Here is a 19,341-nt window from a genome sequence, read left to right on the forward strand (position 1 = left end):
TAAAATGTTCATGAACTGATTCTTTTGAATCAATCCGATTTTGCTTCAATTATGTCTTGTATACTTTTATGTGAATATAAACAATTGAACAACTCTATGAGTAACACAATTAGATTCATTTGATTATAATTTGATCTATAAGTGTTAAAATGAATGTGGTTAATACAAAAGTGTCCACATGGCTAACTTCGGTTAACTATTATTGAGCCAACTCAATATACACATTTAGGTACGGTTACCCATATCTAAATGAAGGTATATTTCATTTTTGTGTAACAAGATAAGACCATCTAACGGTGGAGAGATATTGCCAAACTTAGCTTGAATCTTTAATCAGGTTTTCATCTAACAGTGAATATTGATTGCTTTGTTTCAAAGCTATCAAACCCTGATTTGAAGACCATACAAGGGAGAACTCTAGCAACTGGGAAACCTAATACCCACACTTCCAATGTGATACTAGTTGCGTCTATAGTCGATTATCCTTTAACCTAGGTTTTTCCTAAAACCATTATAGGTTAAAGACTTGAAGACTTCATGATTCTGAAGCCAGAGCCAACTATTTTCTTTGTAGTTGTGTGTTCTAATCTTACTTGTTATATCATATTGAGTACTATTTTCACTAAGATTTTCTCGAGATTTATCTCCGATAGGTAAGATATAAAAAGTAATCACAAAGATCTTCGTTTCTGTTACAGCACTGCTCGGTCGAACTCGCATGCGTTGCTATCTCAAGCATGTTTGTTAATAATATTGATCAAAACTATAAGTCTTGATTTATAGTCTACTTATGGTTAAGTCTCGGACTAGGATAGAAAGTGTAGTTGATCTCAAGACTCCATGGCAATCATCATACAAAGACGAAGAACTACTCAAGGAACTAGTGGAACTTCACCGACTAAAAGGTATGTGGAGACTTGAACTTATCTATCACTCAAAATTCTATCTACGCTATATCCTATCTTGAGACAAAAGTCGTTTTCCTATATAGACTTTGATTATACACATTTGCTATTTCAAGCCGAGTTTATCTCGCTTATATATTTCTCGAAATATGTGTTTGTAAGCTTTCTCTTTGTCAAAGTTCATCTTTACTAGTGACGAAAGTCATGTTAAGTTTCAATCACTTGAAAATGGCTTTGACGAAAAATGGTTTGTGAACAACAACAATATAGCATCCTCTAAGAATGTTTCGATTATTGAAATGAGAATTTAGATTATATAACCATTGTTGGATATAAGCATTGTGTGGTAACTCATACATGTATAAGTCCTTATTCCTTGAACCAAAGTATGCGTACTTAAGTTGGTTATTTTCTAAAAACGATTATTTGTGAACTTAAACTTATATAAACTAAGGAATGCAAGTTTGCAAACCGTGGCTATAAAGTTCATGAATCGATTCGAGTGAATCAAATCGTTTTTGTTTCAATTGTGTCTATTATAAAGATCTAAGCAATTGAAAAACTCTCTAACTAGTTCATTTGAGTCATTCTAACTAGTTATGGTAAAGAAGAATATGGGTGATATGAAAGTGCTCATATGGCTAACCATTTGGTTAACCACTGTTGAACCAACTAGATGTACATGTTTGGGTACGATTACACAAACCTAAAACGTGCATTTCATTTGTGTGTAACAAGCTAAGTTTCGATCTAACGGTTGAAAGATATTAGCTTGAATCTAATCAGGTATTCATCTAACGGTGAATATTAAATGCTTTGTTACTAAGCTAACATTGATTGCAAACACTGATTTGAAAGACTTTATAAGGGAGAACTTTAGCAACCGAGAAACCTAATCCCCACACCTCCTATGTGATACTAGTTGTATTAGCTAGATTCGATTCTCCTTTAACCTTAGGTTTCTACCAAGACCCTGTAAGTTAACGACTTGAAGACTTCATTGGGATTGTGAATCCAGACCGATACCACTTTCTCGTAGTTGTGTGATCTGATCTTGTTGTTTCTATGGTACCAAGTACAATTGTAAGTATCATCCTGAGATTTATTTTTCTGATAGGCAAGATATAATAGTAGTCACAAACATCTTCGTCTCATCGTTTGTGATTCCGCAATATCTTCTTTCGCTAGTCGATTAAGATTATTGTGAGGTGATTGATAATACTGAGCTATTCTTCGGGAATATAAGTTTGGTTTATCAATTGGTTCTTGTTCACCTTGATTTACCAAAAGACGGAACAAAAACTCGTAGGTATTTCTGTGGGAGACGGATTTATCTATTATTGTAGACTTTTCTGTGTGATACAGATATGTTTATTAGAGTCTTCGACTTTGGGTCGTAGCAACTCTTAATTGTGGGTGAGATCAGCTAAGGGAATCAAGTGCGTAGTATCCTGCTGGGATCAGAGACGTAGGAGCGCAACTATACCTTGATTCAGTATGAGATTGATTTGGGTTCTACTACAGTCCAGACCGAAGTTAGTTTGTAGTAGGCTAGTGTTTGTAGCGGCTTAATACAGTGTGTGTTCAATCTGGACTAGGTCCCGGGGTTTTCCTCGTTAACAAAATTCTGGTGTCTGTGTTATTTCTTTTCCGCATTATATTTTGTTATATAATTGAAATATCACAGGTTGTGCGTTGAATCAATCAATTGAGAAATTCTATCTTTGGTTATTGATTGAAATTGATTGATACTTGAACATTGGTCTTTGGTACCGTTCAAGTGATTTCTCTTGTATTCAATTAGACTCACAGATTTCTATTTGCTTGAGTAAGTATTGAATCGAGAAAGAGAGATATAACTCTTTGATATAGTTTTATTAAGATTGAGTCTGACTGTCTAGTTGATTCTCTTAAAAGTATATTAGAGTTCATCCATACAGATTGCTAATCGAAATATTGGGTGTAGTTGTTAGACCCCCCGCTTTTTCCATTGGTATCATAGCTGGAAAACACGTTTAAAGACCTTACAAGTATGTATTTGTAGCGATCTGACTCTATGGACATGAATTCTATCTCTATAAACGTACCACCAGTCTTAGATGGCTCAAACTACCTATCGTGGAAAATTGCTATGCATGCTTTTCTTCAAGATCGTGATTTTCAAACATGGGTACGTGTTGTTAATTGCTATGATCCTCCGGTTAATACAGAAGGCGATGTATCTATACCTAAGGATATTGGTAGATTTAGTCTAGAAGAAATCCTTGCTGCAAAGCAACATTATGACGGCTTAAATGCTATCATACATGTCATTACCCCAGATCTGCAGAACCATGTGACCACGTGCACTAAGTCTAAAGAAGCCTGGGATATCTCACAAACCGTATTTGAAGGAAATACTAGTGAGAAAGAATCTAGACTTCAAAATCTAAATTCTGATTGGGAAAACCTTCGAATGGAAGATGAAGAAACATTTGATGAGATTAATCACAAAGTATCTGAAATTGTTAATGCATCTTTTGCATTGGGTAAGACCATTCCTGAAAAGGACATTGTGATGAAAATTTTCAGATCGTTGCCATCTAGATAAAATTCTAAGAAGCATGCCATCGTTGAAGGAAATAATCTCGCCACGTTGTCCAGAAATACTCTGGTTGGGAAGCTAAAGATCTTTGATCATGAGCACACGTCCAAGTCCAGTAAGGACGTTGCTTTGAAAGCACTAAAGAACACTAAATTACTTGACTAAAGTTAAAGTGTTTACATCTCTGAAGATGATCTTTCTGAGACTGACTCATCATATGAAGATCTTGACAAGTCAGTCTCGATGATCACAAGACAGTTTAGGGATCTTCTTTTGAAGAGAAGTAAACGGTTCTCCAGAGATAAATCCAAGTCATCAGATAAACCACATAATCGTGTTCCTCTTAAAAATAAGGATAATGATAAAACCGATGACGAGGATATGCCTCAGTGCTTTAAGTGTAAAAGCTTTGGTCATTTTGCAAATGAGTGTCCAAATCGAAAGAAATACACTGGGAACAAAGATCTTGCTGCTACTCTTGGTGAAATATCTGACAACTATGATTCTAATGAAGACACAAAATCAAGTGTCGCACTTCTTTGTGAGAATATTGATTTTGATAATTGTAGCAACACATACATCAATTTTGATATTCTTTCAGAAGAAAACCCAGCCAATCTGGAAGATGAAACTGACATCTCTATTGGAAACCCTATGAATAATGTTTCAGGTTCAACTATGTGTCTAGCAACTTGCACATCTCAGATGCCTGAGTTATATTCAATGTTGACGTGCTCGTATTGTTCACTTAAAGGTCATGAACTATCAAATTGTTACAAGTACAAACACAAATTGAGACATGTCAACAAACTTCAACGAAGAGCAAATATATTAGCAAACAAGCTCAAACTTGTTCAAAAGATCGCGGAGGTATGCAAGATTTTATCTTCTTCTAAGAAGTTAGTTTCTAAGGATAAAACAAGACCATTAGAGAAGAAAGTATGCTCCAATCGTTTTGATAGACATAGGTCTATGGATTCCTCTCAAGAGGAACATGGTCGACAGATTTTTGTTCACCGCAACACAGCTTGATTGTGTTGATTTTGTGATCTTGTCTCATGTGCCTGATCAAAAGAGACAAGCTTGTGCACCTCTCCGGATTTAGGAAAAGTTTTCTTTCATCTTTTCTTAGTTTTGTTTTTTTTTAAATGGGAATTCCATGTCTATCATTAGAGGAGGGTTATTCTCGACAATTATACTCTTTCTAGGGTTCAGAATTGTACGTGCACGAACCTATTAAATGTTGCGTAACCCTACATTCCTTTTTCCTTCCCTGAAACTTCTTTTATCTTAAGACTACTTGTTGAGTTGAATTGAGATTTCCTCTCACAATCCCATACGCTTATGGTTGCTCCAAGTATTACGTCTTCTGATGGAAAAGATGTTAGTATGATTGTTAAGCCATCAATCATGAAGGAAAAACATAAATCTCCTTTGCCTCCAACTTTGAAAAGAAAAAGAAGGAATGTGAGGAAGCCAAGAGTTGTTCCTTCAAATTCTTAGAAGTTTTCTGATGTTCTTGAAGTGTTAAAGGAGACACGAAAGGAGATTCAACAAATAAAGTCTTTTGTGCTTAAGACTCATGAGATTCAGAAGGCCCTGTTTCGACATCAATGAAGAAGGTTTATTGATATTAACTCCTATCTTCATGAACCTTATGTCCTAATGGGTGTTGACGACAAGGAGTTCGGGGACGATAAAATATTCTTCAAAGGTCTTAACATCTAATAAATCTTCTTATGAGAATTTTATTCTTGTGTTTTTAGAAAGAATAACTAGAGTTTGGAATAACCATTATTGTGATTACACATAGCTATTCCAACGTTTTCATCTTTATTTTTTAGGTTTATTTGTTTAAATTCTAAAAAGTTGTTTGGAAGATGATTTTTGCAGTATTAATCTTTATGGTTTTATATATTGCAATTTGTTATGGGATATGTGTGTTTGCATCCGTGAACTATGATTGTCCCATACCTTGTCAAAAGTTAAGTCTTTCATATGTCGATATGCATGTATTGATAAAAGAATGAATGAACTTTTGACATTAGAAAAGTTTTAAGCCTATTATGTCATTACGCAAATATTGATGGAAGATAGGATGAACTTTTTTTTACGAGGATTATGTCCATTGTATGTCATTGTGCAAATAGTGATGGGAAATAGAATGAATCCTTGTCTATTCCACAATATTGATCTTCCCATATACATATTTTATGTATATACTGTGCAGCTCCGTAAGTTCTATTATGTCGAGCATGACCAATTGAATTGATCACACTCTTGTGGTAATTTAATTGTGTATTTCTGGTTAAATTAATCATGGGTTTTATTGTGATTAATTTAATTGAGTATTTTTGGATTTAAATTCGTATTCGTATGTGATTTGTTATTTCCAAAGAAATCCTTCTTTTCTTGTGAAAGTAAAGTCGCTCTTTTTGTTCTTTCAGGAATGAAATTTTATGGGGGAAAGTTCTTAATTGAACTTGTGCTAAATTCCCAAATCTTTGTGGGGAGTGCGGCTGTGGAATATTATAGGGGTTATCTTGTATCTTTATAAACTCCTTGATGAATGCATTTAGCTTCGGCTATATGATGGCATATAAAAAGTTGATATGTGCTTTCTTTCGGTCATGAAATGTCTCTATGGAAATTTCATTAGGATCCCACTAGTTTTCGTACCTTTGCCAAGTTTATTGACAAAATGGGGGAGAATTAATGTATAGTTTACACTACAAACACATATGGTTTTCGGATCACCACGTAAGGGGGAGTGGTTCCGTGTGAGATGGAGTATTGACTAAGGGGGAGTGATACATATCACCACAGTATTGTTGTCGAAGTTGTGATATAGTTGAACTTTGATGTTGTATAATAATACTATGACACTGTATAACAATGATTGAGAATTCTTGTTTTCTCATTGTTATGACTACGGATTTTCAACAACGATGATGCTAAACTTACAACCTTTGGGATCATTAGAGTACTTCGAAGTGACGAAGATTTCGAGTAATGTTGAAGAACCAAGAAGTTCAGGCATGTGGAAGAGTAGCTAAAAAAGTTTTTTTATCTATTTTTGTATTCCATATGTATTGATAGTTTTATCACTAAAATTGACAAACGCGGAGATTGTTAGAGCACTGCATGGTCGAAATCGCATGTGTTTGTATCTCAAGCATGTTTTTCAATGTTAGTGATCAAAACTATAAGTCTTGATTTCTAGTCTACTTATAGCTAAGTGTCGGACTAGGATAAAAAGTGTAATTGAGATCGAGACTCCATGACGATCATCATAGACGAAGAACTACTCAAGGAACTGGTGGAACTTCATCGAATAAAAGGTATGTGGAGACTTGAACTTATCTATCACTCAAAAGTATATCTACTCTATCTCCTATCTTGAGATAAAAGTCGTTTTGCTATATAGACTTTGATTATACACATTTGCTATTTGGAGCCGAGTTTATCTCGCTTATTTATTTCTCGAAATATGTGTTGGTAAGGTTTCTCTTTGGCCAAGTTCATCTTTATTAGTGACGAAAGTCATGTTAAGTTTCAATCACTTGAAAATGGCTTTGACCAAAAATGGTTTGTGAACAACAACTATATAACGTCCTCTAAGAATGTTTCAATGATTGAAATGAGAATTTAGATTATATAACCATTGTTGGATATAAGCATTGTGTGGTAACTCATACATGTATAAGTCCTTATTCCTTGAACCAAAGTATGCGTACTTTGCTCCTCTGGAAAATCGAAACAGAGTCCGCGAACCCAGTCCGCGTACTGTCGGAGGTTCTCTTCCCGAGAAAATCTACTAGAGTTTGTGAACTATTTACAAACTTATCCTGGGTACTTATGTTCGCGTACTTAAGTTGGTTATTTTCTAAAAACGATTATTTGTGAACTTAAACTTATATAAACTAAGGAATGCAAGTTTGCAAACCGTGGCTATAAAGTTCATGAATCGATTCGAGTGAATCAAATCGTTTTTGTTTCAATTATGTCTATTATAAAGATCTAAGCAATTGAAAAACTCTCTAACTAGTTCATTTGAGTCATTTGAACTAGTTATGGTAAAGAAGAATATGGGTGATATGAAAGTGCTCATATGGCTAACCATTTGGTTAACCACTGTTGAACCAACTAGATGTACATGTTTGGGTACGGTTACACAAACCTAAAACGTGCATTTCATTTGTGTGTAACAATCTAAGTTTCGATCTAACGGTTGAAAGATATTAGCTTGAATCTAATCAGGTATTCATCTAACGGTGAATATTAAATGCTTTGTTACTAAGATAACATTGATTGAAAACACTGATTTGAAAGACTTTATAAGGGAGAACTTTAGCAACCGAGAAACCTAATCCCCACACCTCCTATGTGATATTAGTTGTATTAGATAGATTAGATTCTCCTTTAACTTTAGGTTTCTACCGAGACCCTGTAAGTTAACGACTTGAAGACTTCATTGGGATTGTGAAGCCAGACCGATACCACTTTCTCGTAGTTGTGTGATCTGATCTTGTTGTTTCTATGGTACCAAGTACAGTCGTAAGTATCGGCCTGAGATTTATTTTTCCGATAGGCAAGATATAAAAGTAGTCACAAACATCTTCGTCTCATCGTTTGTGATTCCGCAATATCTTCTTTGGCTAGTCGATTAAGATTATTGTGAGGTGATTGATAATACTGAGCTATTCTTCGGGAATATAAGTTTGGTTTATCAATTGGTTCTTGTTCACCTTGATTTACCAAAAGACGGAACAAAAACTCGTAGGTATTTCTGTGGGAGACGGATTTATCTATTATTGTAGACTTTTCTGTGTGATACAGATTTTTTTATTAGAGTCTTCGACTTTGGGTCGTAGCAACTCTTAATTGTGGGTGCGATCAGCTAAGGGAATCAAGTGCGTAGTATCCTGCTGGGATCAGAGACGTAGGAGCGCAACTATACCTTGAATCAGTGTGAGATTGATTTGGGTTCAACGACAGTCCAGACCGAAGTTAGTTTGTAGTAGGCTAGTATCTGTAGCGGCTTAATACAGTGTGTGTTCAATCTGGACTAGGTCCCGGGTTTTTCCTCGTTAACAAAATTCTGGTGTCTGTGTTATTTCTTTTCCGCATTATATTTTGTTATATAATTGAAATATCACAGGTTGTGCGTTGAATCAATCAATTGAGAAATTCTAACTTTGGTTATTGATTGAAATTGATTGATACTTGAACATTGGTCTTTGGTACCGTTCAAGTGATTTCTCTTGTATTCAATTAGACTCACAGATTTCTATTTGCTTGAGTAAGTATTGAATCGAGAAAGAGAGATATAACTCTTTGATATAGTTTTATTAAGATTGAGTCTGACTGTCTAGTTGATTCTCTTAAAAGTATATTAGAGTTCTTCCATACAGATTTCTAATCGAAACATTGGGTGTAGTTGTTAGACCCCCCGCTTTTTCCATTGGTATCAGAGCTGGCAAACACGTTTAAAGACCTTACAAGTATGTGTTTGTAGCGATCTGACTCTATGGACATGAATTCTATCTCCATAAACGTACCACCAGTCTTAGATGGCTCAAACTACCTATCGTGGAAAATTGCTATGCATGCTTTTCTTCAAGATCGTGATTTTCAAACATGGGTACGTGTTTTTAATGGCTATGATCCTCCGGTTAATATAGAAGGCGATGTATGTATACCTAAGGATATTGGTAGATTTAGTCTAGAAGAAATCCTTGCTGCAAAGCAAAATTATGACGGTTAAATGCTATCATACATGTCATTACCCCAGATCTGCAGAACCATGTGACCACGTGCACTAAGTCTAAAGAAGCCTGGGATATCTCACAAACCGTATTTGAAGGAAATACTAGTGAGAAAGAAGCTAGACTTCAAAATCTAAATTCTGATTGGGAAAACCTTCGCATGGAAGATGAAGAAACATTTGATGAGTTTAATCACAAAGTATCTGAAATTGTTAATGCATCTTTTGCATTGGGTAAGACCATTCCTGAAAAGGACATTGTGATGAAAATTTTCAGATTGTTACCATCTAGATAAAATTCTAAGAAGCATGCCATCGTTGAAGGAAATAATCTCGCAACGCTGTCCAGAAATACTCTGGTTGGGAAGCCAAAGATCTTTGATCATGAGCACACGTCCAAGTCCAGTAAGGACGTTGCTTTGAAAGCACTAAAGAACACTAAATTACTTGACTAAAGTTAAAGTGTTTACATCTCTGAAGATGATCTTTCTGAGGCTGACTCATCATATGAAGATCTTGACAAGTCAGTCTCGATGATCACAAGAAAGTTTAGGGATCTTCTTTTGAAGAGAAGTAAACGGTTCTCCAGAGATAAATCCAAGTCATCAGATAAACCACATAATCGTGTTCCTCTTAAAAATAAGGATAATGATAAAACCGATGACGAGGATATGCCTCAGTGCTTTAAGTGTAAAAGCTTTGGTCATTTTGCAAATGAGTGTCCAAATCGAAAGAAATACACTGGGAACAAAGATCTTGCTGCTACTCTTGGTGAAATATCTGACAACTATGATTCTAATGAAGACACAAAATCAAGTGTCGCACTTCTTTGTGAGAATATTGATTTTGATAATTGTAGCAACACATACATCAATTTTGATATTCTTTCAGAAGAAAACCCAGCCAATCTGGAAGATGAAACTGACATCTCTATTGGAAACCCTATGAATAATGTTTCAGGTTCAACTATGTGTCTAGCAACTTGCACAACTCAGATGCCTGAGTTATATTCAAGGTTGACGTGCTCGTATTGTTCACTCAAAGGTCATGAACTATCAAATTGTTACAAGTACAAACACAAATTGAGACATGTCAACAAACTTCAACGAAGAGCAAATATATTAGCAAACAAGCTCAAACTTGTTCAAAAGATCGCGGAGGTATGCAAGATTTTATCTTCTTCTAAGAAGTTAGTTTCTAAGGATAAAACAAGACCATTAAAGAAGAAAGTATGCTCCAATCGTTTTGATAGACATAGGTCTATGAATTCCTCTCAAGAGGAACATGGTCGACATATTTTTGTTCACCGCAACACAGCTTGATTGTGTTGATTTTGTGATCTTGTCTCATGTGCCTGATCAAAAGAGACAAGCTTGTGCACATCTCCGGCTTTAAGAAAAGTTTGCTTTCATCTTTTCTTAGTTTTGTTTTTTTTTAAATGGGAATTCCCTGTCTATCATTAGAGGAGGGTTATTCTCGATAATTCTACTCTTTCTAGGGTTCAGAATTGTACGTGCACGAACCTATTAAAGGTTGCGTAACCCTACATTCCTTTTTCCTTCCCTGAAACTTCTTTTATCTTAAGACTACTTGTTGAGTTGAATTGAGATTTCCTCTCACAATCCCATACGCTTATGGTTGTTCCAAGTATTACGTCTTCTGATGGAAAAGATATTAGTATGATTGTTAAGCCATCAATCATGAAGGAAAAACATAAATCTCCTTTGCCTCCAACTTTGAAAAGAAAAAGAAGGAATGTGAGGAAGCCAAGAGTTGTTCCTTCAAATTCTTAGAAGTTTTCTGATGTTCTTGAAGTGTTAAAGGAGACACGAAAGGAGATTCAACAAATAAAGTCTTTTGTGCTTAAGACTCATGAGATTCAGAAGGCCCTGTTTCGACATCAATGAAGAAGGTTTATTGATATTAACTCCTATCTTCATGAACCTTATGTCCCAATGGGTGTTGACGACAAGGAGTTCGGGGACGATAAAATATTCTTCAAAGGTCTTAACATCTAATAAATCTTCTTATGAGAATTTTATTCTTGTGTTTTTAGAAAGAATAACTAGAGTTTGGAATAACCATTATTGTGATTACACATAGCTATTCCAACGTTTTCATCTTTATTTTTTAGGTTTATTTGTTTAAATTCTAAAAATTTGTTTGGAAGATGATTTTTGCAGTATTAATCTTTATGGTTTTATATATTGCAATTTGTTATGGTATATGTGTGTTTGCATCCGTGAACTATGATTGTCCCATACCTTGTCAAAAGTTAAGTCTTTCATATGTCGATATGCATGTATTGATAAAAGAATGAATGAACTTTTGACATTAGAAAAGTTTTAAGCCTATTATGTCATTACGCAAATATTGATGGAAGATAGGATGAACTTTTTTTTACGAGGATTATGTCCATTGTATGTCATTGTGCAAATAGTGATGGGAAATAGAATGAATCCTTGTCTATTCCACAATATTGATCTTCCCATATACATATTTTATGTATATACTGTGCAGCTCCGTAAGTTCTATTATGTCGAGCATGACCAATTGAATTGATCACACTCTTGTGGTAATTTAATTGTGTATTTCTGGTTAAATTAATCATGGGTTTTATTGTGATTAATTTAATTGAGTATTTTTGGATTTAAATTCGTATTCGTATGTGATTTGTTATTTCCAAAGAAATCCTTCTTTTCTTGTGAAAGTAAAGTCGCTCTTTTTGTTCTTTCAGGAATGAAATTTTATGGGGGAAAGTTCTTAATTGAACTTGTGCTAAATTCCCAAATCTTTGTGGGGAGTGCGGCTGTGGAATATTATAGGGGTTATCTTGTATCTTTATAAACTCCTTGATGAATGCATTTAGCTTCGGCTATATGATGGCATATAAAAAGTTGATATGTGCTTTCTTTCGGTCATGAAATGTCTCTATGGAAATTTCATTAGGATCCCACTAGTTTTCGTACCTTTGCCAAGTTTATTGACAAAATGGGGGAGAATTAATGTATAGTTTACACTACAAACACATATGGTTTTCGGATCACCACGTAAGGGGGAGTGGTTCCGTGTGAGATGGAGTATTGACTAAGGGGGAGTGATACATATCACCATAGTATTGTTGTCGAAGTTGTGATATAGTTGAACTTTGATGTTGTATAATAATACTATGACACTGTATAACAATGATTGAGAATTCTTGTTTTCTCATTGTTATGACTACGGATTTTCAACAACGATGATGCTAAACTTACAACCTTTGGGATCATTAGAGTACTTCGAAGTGACGAAGATTTCGAGTAATGTTGAAGAACCAAGAAGTTCAGGCATGTGGAAGAGTAGCTAAAAAAGTTTTTTTATCTATTTTTGTATTCCATATGTATTGATAGTTTTATCACTAAAATTGACAAACGCGGAGATTGTTAGAGCACTGCATGGTCGAAATCGCATGTGTTTGTATCTCAAGCATGTATTTCAATGTTAGTGATCAAAACTATAAGTCTTGATTTCTAGTCTACTTATAGCTCAGTGTCGGACTAGGATAAAAAGTGTAGTTGAGCTCGAGACTCCATGGCGATCATTATAGACGAAGAACTACTCAAGGAACTGGTGGAACTTCGTCGACTAAAAGGTATGTGGAGACTTGAACTTATCTATCACTCAAAATTCTATCTACTCTATCTCCTATCTTGAGATAAAAGTCGTTTTGCTATATAGACTTTGATTATACACATTTGCTATTTCGAGCCGAGTTTATCTCGCTTATCTATTTCTCGAAATATGTGTTGGTAAGGTTTCTCTTTGGCCAAGTTCATCTTTATTAGTGACGAAAGTCATGTTAAGTTTCAATCACTTGAAAATGGCTTTGACCAAAAATGGTTTGTGAACAACAACTATATAACGTCCTCTAAGAATGTTTCAATGATTGAAATGAGAATTTAGATTATATAACCATTGTTGGATATAAGAATTGTGTGGTAACTCATACATGTATAAGTCCTTATTCCTTGAACCAAAGTATGCGTACTTTGCTCCTCTGGAAAATCGGAACAGAGTCCGCGAACCCAGTCCGCGTACTGTCGGAGGTTCTCTTCCCGAGAAAATCTGCTAGAGTTTGTGAACTATTTACAAACTTATCCTGGGTACTTAAGTCCGCGTACTTAAGTTGGTTATTTTCTAAAAACGATTATTTGTGAACTTAAACTTATATAAACTAAGGAATGCAAGTTTGCAAACCGTGGCTATAAAGTTCATGAATCGATTCGAGTGAATCAAATCGTTTTTGTTTCAATTGTGTCTATTATAAAGATCTAAGCAATTGAAAAACTCTCTAACTAGTTCATTTGAGTCATTTGAACTAGTTATGGTAAAGAAGAATATGGGTGATATGAAAGTGCTCATATGGCTAACCATTTGGTTAACCACTGTTGAACCAACTAGATGTACATGTTTGGGTACGGTTACACAAACCTAAAACGTGCATTTCATTTGTGTGTAACAAGCTAAGTTTTGATCTAACGGTTGAAAGATATTAGCTTGAATCCAATCAGGTATTCATCTAACGGTGAATATTAAATGCTTTGTTACTAAGATAACATTGATTGCAAACACTCATTTGAAAGACTTTATAAGGGAGAACTTTAGCAACCGAGAAACCTAATCCCCACACCTCCTATTTGATATTAGTTGTAATAGCTAGATTCGATTCTCCTTTAACCTTAGGTTTCTACCGAGACCCTGTAAGTTAACGACTTGAAGACTTCATTGGGATTGTGAAGCCAGACCGATACCACTTTCTCGTGGTTGTGTGATCTGATCTTGTTGTTTCTATGGTACCATGTACAGTCGTAAGTATCGGCCTGAGATTTATTTTTCCGATAGGCAAGATATAAAAGTAGTCACAAACATCTTCGTCTCATCGTTTGTGATTCCGCAATATCTTCTTTCGCTAGTCGATTAAGATTATTGTGAGGTGATTGATAATACTGAGCTATTCTTCGGGAATATAAGTTTGGTTTATCAATTGGTTCTTGTTCACCTTGATTTACCAAAAGACGGAACAAAAACTCGTAGGTATTTCTGTGGGAGACGGATTTATCTATTATTGTAGACTTTTCTGTGTGATACAGATTTTTTTATTAGAGTCTTCGACTTTGGGTCGTAGAAACTCTTAATTGTGGGTGCGATCAGCTAAGGGAATCAAGTGCGTAGTATCCTGCTGGGATCAGAGACGTAGGAGCGCAACTATACCTTGAATCAGTGTGAGATTGATTTGGGTTCAACGACAGTCCAGACCGAAGTTAGTTTGTAGTAGGCTAGTATCTGTAGCGGCTTAATACAGTGTGTGTTCAATCTGGACTAGGTCCCGGGTTTTTCCTCGTTAACAAAATTCTGGTGTCTGTGTTATTTCTTTTCCGCATTATATTTTGTTATATAATTGAAATATCACAGGTTGTGCGTTGAATCAATCAATTGAGAAATCCTAACTTTGGTTATTGATTGAAATTGATTGATACTTGAACATTGGTCTTTGGTACCGTTCAAGTGATTTCTCTTGTATTCAATTAGACTCACAAATTTCTATTTGCTTGAGTAAGTATTGAATCGAGAAAGAGAGATATAACTCTTTGATATAGTTTTATTAAGATTGAATCTGACTGTCTAGTTGATTCTCTTAAAAGTATATTAGAGTTCGTCCATAAAGATTGCTAATCGAAATATTTGGTATAGTTGTTAGACCCCCCGCTTTTTCCATTGGTATCAGAGCTGGCAAACACGTTTAAAGACCTTACAAGTATGTGTTTGTAGTGATCTGACTCTATGGACATGAATTCTATCTCCATAAACGTACCACCAGTCTTAGATGGCTCAAACTACCTATCGTGGAAAATTGCTATGCATGCTTTTCTTCAAGATCGTGATTTTCAAACATGGGTACGTGTTGTTAATGGCTATGATCCTCCGATTAATACAGAAGGCGATGTATCTATACCTAAGGATATTGGTAGATATAGTCTAGAAGAAATCCTTGCTGCAAAGCAAAATTATGACGGCTTAAATGCTATCACACATTCCATTACCCCAGATCTGCAGAACCATGTGACCACGTGCACTAAGTCTAAAGAAGCCTGGGATATCTCACAAACCGTATTTGAAGGAAATACTAGTGAGAAAGAAGCTAGACTTCAAAATCTAAATTCTGATTGGGAAAACCTTCGCATGGAAGATGAAGAAACATTTGATGAGTTTAATCACAAAGTATCTGAAATTGTTAATGCATCTTTTGCATTGGGTAAGACCATTCCTGAAAAGGACATTGTGATGAAAATTTTCAGATCGTTGCCATCTAGATAAAATTCTAAGAAGCATGCCATTGTTGAAGGAAATAATCTCGCAACGCTGTCCAGAAATACTCTGGTTGGGAAGCTAAAGATCTTTGATCATGAGCACACGTCCAAGTCCAGTAAGGACGTTGCTTTGAAAGCACTAAAGAACACTAAATTACTTGACTAAAGTTAAAGTGTTTACATCTCTGAAGATGATCTTTCTGAGGCTGACTCATCATATGAAGATCTTGACAAGTCAGTCTCGATGATCACAAGAAAGTTTAGGGATCTTCTTTTGAAGAGAAGTAAACGGTTCTCCAGAGATAAATCCAAGTCATCAGATAAACCACATAATCGTGTTCCTCTTAAAAATAAGGATAATGATAAAACCGATGACGAGGATATGCCTCAGTGCTTTAAGTGTAAAAGCTTTGGTCATTTTGCAAATGAGTGTCCAAATCGAAAGAAATACACTGGGAACAAAGGTCTTGCTGCAACTCTTGGTGAAATATCTGACAACTATGATTCTAATGAAGACACAAAATCAAGTGTCGCACTTCTTTGTGAGAATATTGATTTTGATAATTGTAGCAACACATACATCAATTTTGATATTCTTTCAGAAGAAAACCCAGCCAATCTGGAAGATGAAACTGACATCTCTATTGGAAACCCTATGAATAATGTTTCAGGTTCAACTATGTGTCTAGCAACTTGCACATCTCAGATGCCTGAGTTATATTCAAGGTTGACGTGCTCGTATTGTTCACTCAAAGGTCATGAACTATCAAATTGTTACAAGTAAAAACACAAATTGAGACATGTCAACAAACTTCAACGAAGAGCAAATATATTAGCAAACAAGCTCAAACTTGTTCAAAAGATCGCGGAGGTATGCAAGATTTTATCTTCTTCTAAGAAGTTAGTTTCTAAGGATAAAACAAGACCATTAGAGAAGGAAGTATGCTCCAATCGTTTTGATAGACATAGGTCTATGGATTCCTCTCAAGAGGAACATGGTCGACAGATTTTTGTTCACCGCAACACAGCTTGATTGTGTTGATTTTGTGATCTTGTCTCATGTGCCTGATCAAAAGAGACAAGCTTGTGCACCTCTCCGGCATTAGGAAAAGTTTGCTTTCATCTTTTCTTAGTTTTGTTTTTTTTTAAATGGGAATTCCCTGTCTATCATTAGAGGAGGGTTATTCTCGATAATTCTACTCTTTCTAGGGTTCAGATTTGTACGTGCACGAACCTATTAAAGGTTGCGTAACCATACATTCCTTTTTCCTTCCCTGAAACTTCTTTTATCTTAAGACTACTTGTTGAGTTGAATTGAGATTTCCTCTCACAATCCCATACGCTTATGGTTGCTCCAAGTATTACGTCTTCTGATGGAAAAGATGTTAGTATGATTGTTAAGCCATCAATCATGAAGGAAAAACATAAATCTCCTTTGCCTCCAACTTTGAAAAGAAAAAGAAGGAATGTGAGGAAGCCAAGAGTTGTTCCTTCAAATTCTTAGAAGTTTTCTGATGTTCTTGAAGTGTTAAAGGAGACACGAAAGGATATTCAACAAATAAAGTCTTTTGTGCTTAAGACTCATGAGATTCAGAAGGCCCTGTTTCGACATCAATGAAGAAGGTTTATTGATATTAACTCCTATCTTCATGAACCTTATGTCCCAATGGGTGTTGACGACAAGGAGTTCGGGGACGATAAAATATTCTTCAAAGGTCTTAACATCTAATAAATCTTCTTATGAGAATTTTATTCTTGTGTTTTTAGAAAGAATAACTAGAGTTTGGAATAACCATTATTGTGATTACACATAGCTATTCCAACGTTTTCATCTTTATTTTTTAGGTTTATTTGTTTAAATTCTAAAAAGTTGTTTGGAAGATGATTTTTGCAGTATTAATCTTTATGGTTTTATATATTGCAATTTGTTATGGGATATGTGTGTTTGCATCCGTGAACTATGATTGTCCCATACCTTGTCAAAAGTTAAGTCTTTCATATGTCGATATGCATGTATTGATAAAAGAATGAATGAACTTTTGACATTAGAAAAGTTTTAAGCCTATTATGTCATTATGCAAATATTGATGGAAGATAGGATGAACTTTTGTTTACGAGGATTATGTCCATTGTATGTCATTGTGCAAATAGTGATGGGAAATAGAATGAATCCTTGTCTATTCCACAGTATTGATCTTCCCATATCCATATTTTATGTATATACTGTGCAGCTCCGTAAGTTTTATTATGTCGAGCATGACCAATTGAATTGATCACACTCTTGTGGTAATTTAATTGTGTATTTCTGATTAAATTAATCATGGGTTTTATTGTGATTAATTTAATTGAGTATTTTTTGATTTAAATTCATATTTGGTAGGCTCTTAAAGATGTAGAAAATAAGAGTAAAAGAAAGCCTACTTGTTAAACCGCAAGTGCACGGTGTCGGTTGTAGTTTGTGCAAGAACGGGTCGAATCCACAGGGACTTGTGTGTGTAGTTGAAGTTTCCTAAGCTAAGCAGTGACAGTAAGTGACAGTGGCAGTGACAGTGGCAGTGACAGTTACAATGGCAATGAGCCAAAGGCAGTGAAGTATAGAATGAAGGTACTAGGGTCTTTGAATCTACTTCTTGATCCTAAACTAAGGAAGATCCTAATCAATCATGTTATTGTTTCATCTCAGGGAAGATTGTGGATGATTTACTTAAATAATCTTACTAACTTACCCCTAGCATCAACTGTCTTCTCACAGTACAGCTGATCACAGGCTTGTTTGCTCAACCAGTCATCTAGCAATCCGCATTAGTGGAAGGTTAATCCCCTAAGTTCTCTAGTTCACCCCTAGCATTGAGTGTCTTCTTACAGCACACTCAATCACAGGTGCATTTGATCAATAAGTTTACTAACTTCCCTACTTAAATTAAGCATAGCCCTTCAAATGGACTGAATCCTTAGCTACTCTCACTCTTACACCCCTAGAATCAGCTGTCTTCTTACAGCACATCTGATCACAGATGCATTCACTCAACTAGCTAATTATCAATCCTACTTAGTTTCAGCACTACAAGAACAGTGACAGGATTACTAACTATCTTAACATACAATCAAGAGTTTCATCTAAACCCTAGCACATGAAATTAGAACATGATAAACATAATTAACATTTGAAATTGAAATTATATTGACTTCAAAACATGAACTGAAAACAACTTGGAAGCACTGGCTATTCCAGGCCCCTTGGGTGAAGCTCTGGCTAGACCAGGCATGCCCCAATTTCACACCCAACACCTTCTATTTATACAAGCAAGCAAAAACCCAAAAATCCCCAAATTATCAGAAAATTAGGGTTTCACCAAAAAGTGAAATTGACTCACCTAACCTACTGATAACAGCCCTAATACGTCGACCCATGCCTCTAATTATACATTCAATCACTTTCCCCCCAAAATCCCCAATTTATGAAATTAGGGTTTGATAAAAAATGAAATTAATTCATACCTAATCTCTGAAAACTGCTACTGACTTCGACCCATGCCTCTTATTCTTCTCCTGCGTCTCTAGCTACTTCCAATTGCTCTTCTAACTCGACCTAATTTATCAATTTTACACGTTAGGGTTTTGAAGAGAAACGTGTAGAAATTGAGAAAATAGGTGGCTAGATAGATGGTAATGATGGTGGTGGAGATGGGTTATAGTGGTTGAGTGATTTGAGAGTTAGTAGAGGTGGTTGTGGTGGTG

This window comes from Papaver somniferum, chromosome 2 (genome assembly GCF_003573695.1).
Source record: "Papaver somniferum cultivar HN1 chromosome 2, ASM357369v1, whole genome shotgun sequence".
NCBI lineage: Eukaryota > Viridiplantae > Streptophyta > Magnoliopsida > Ranunculales > Papaveraceae > Papaver > Papaver somniferum.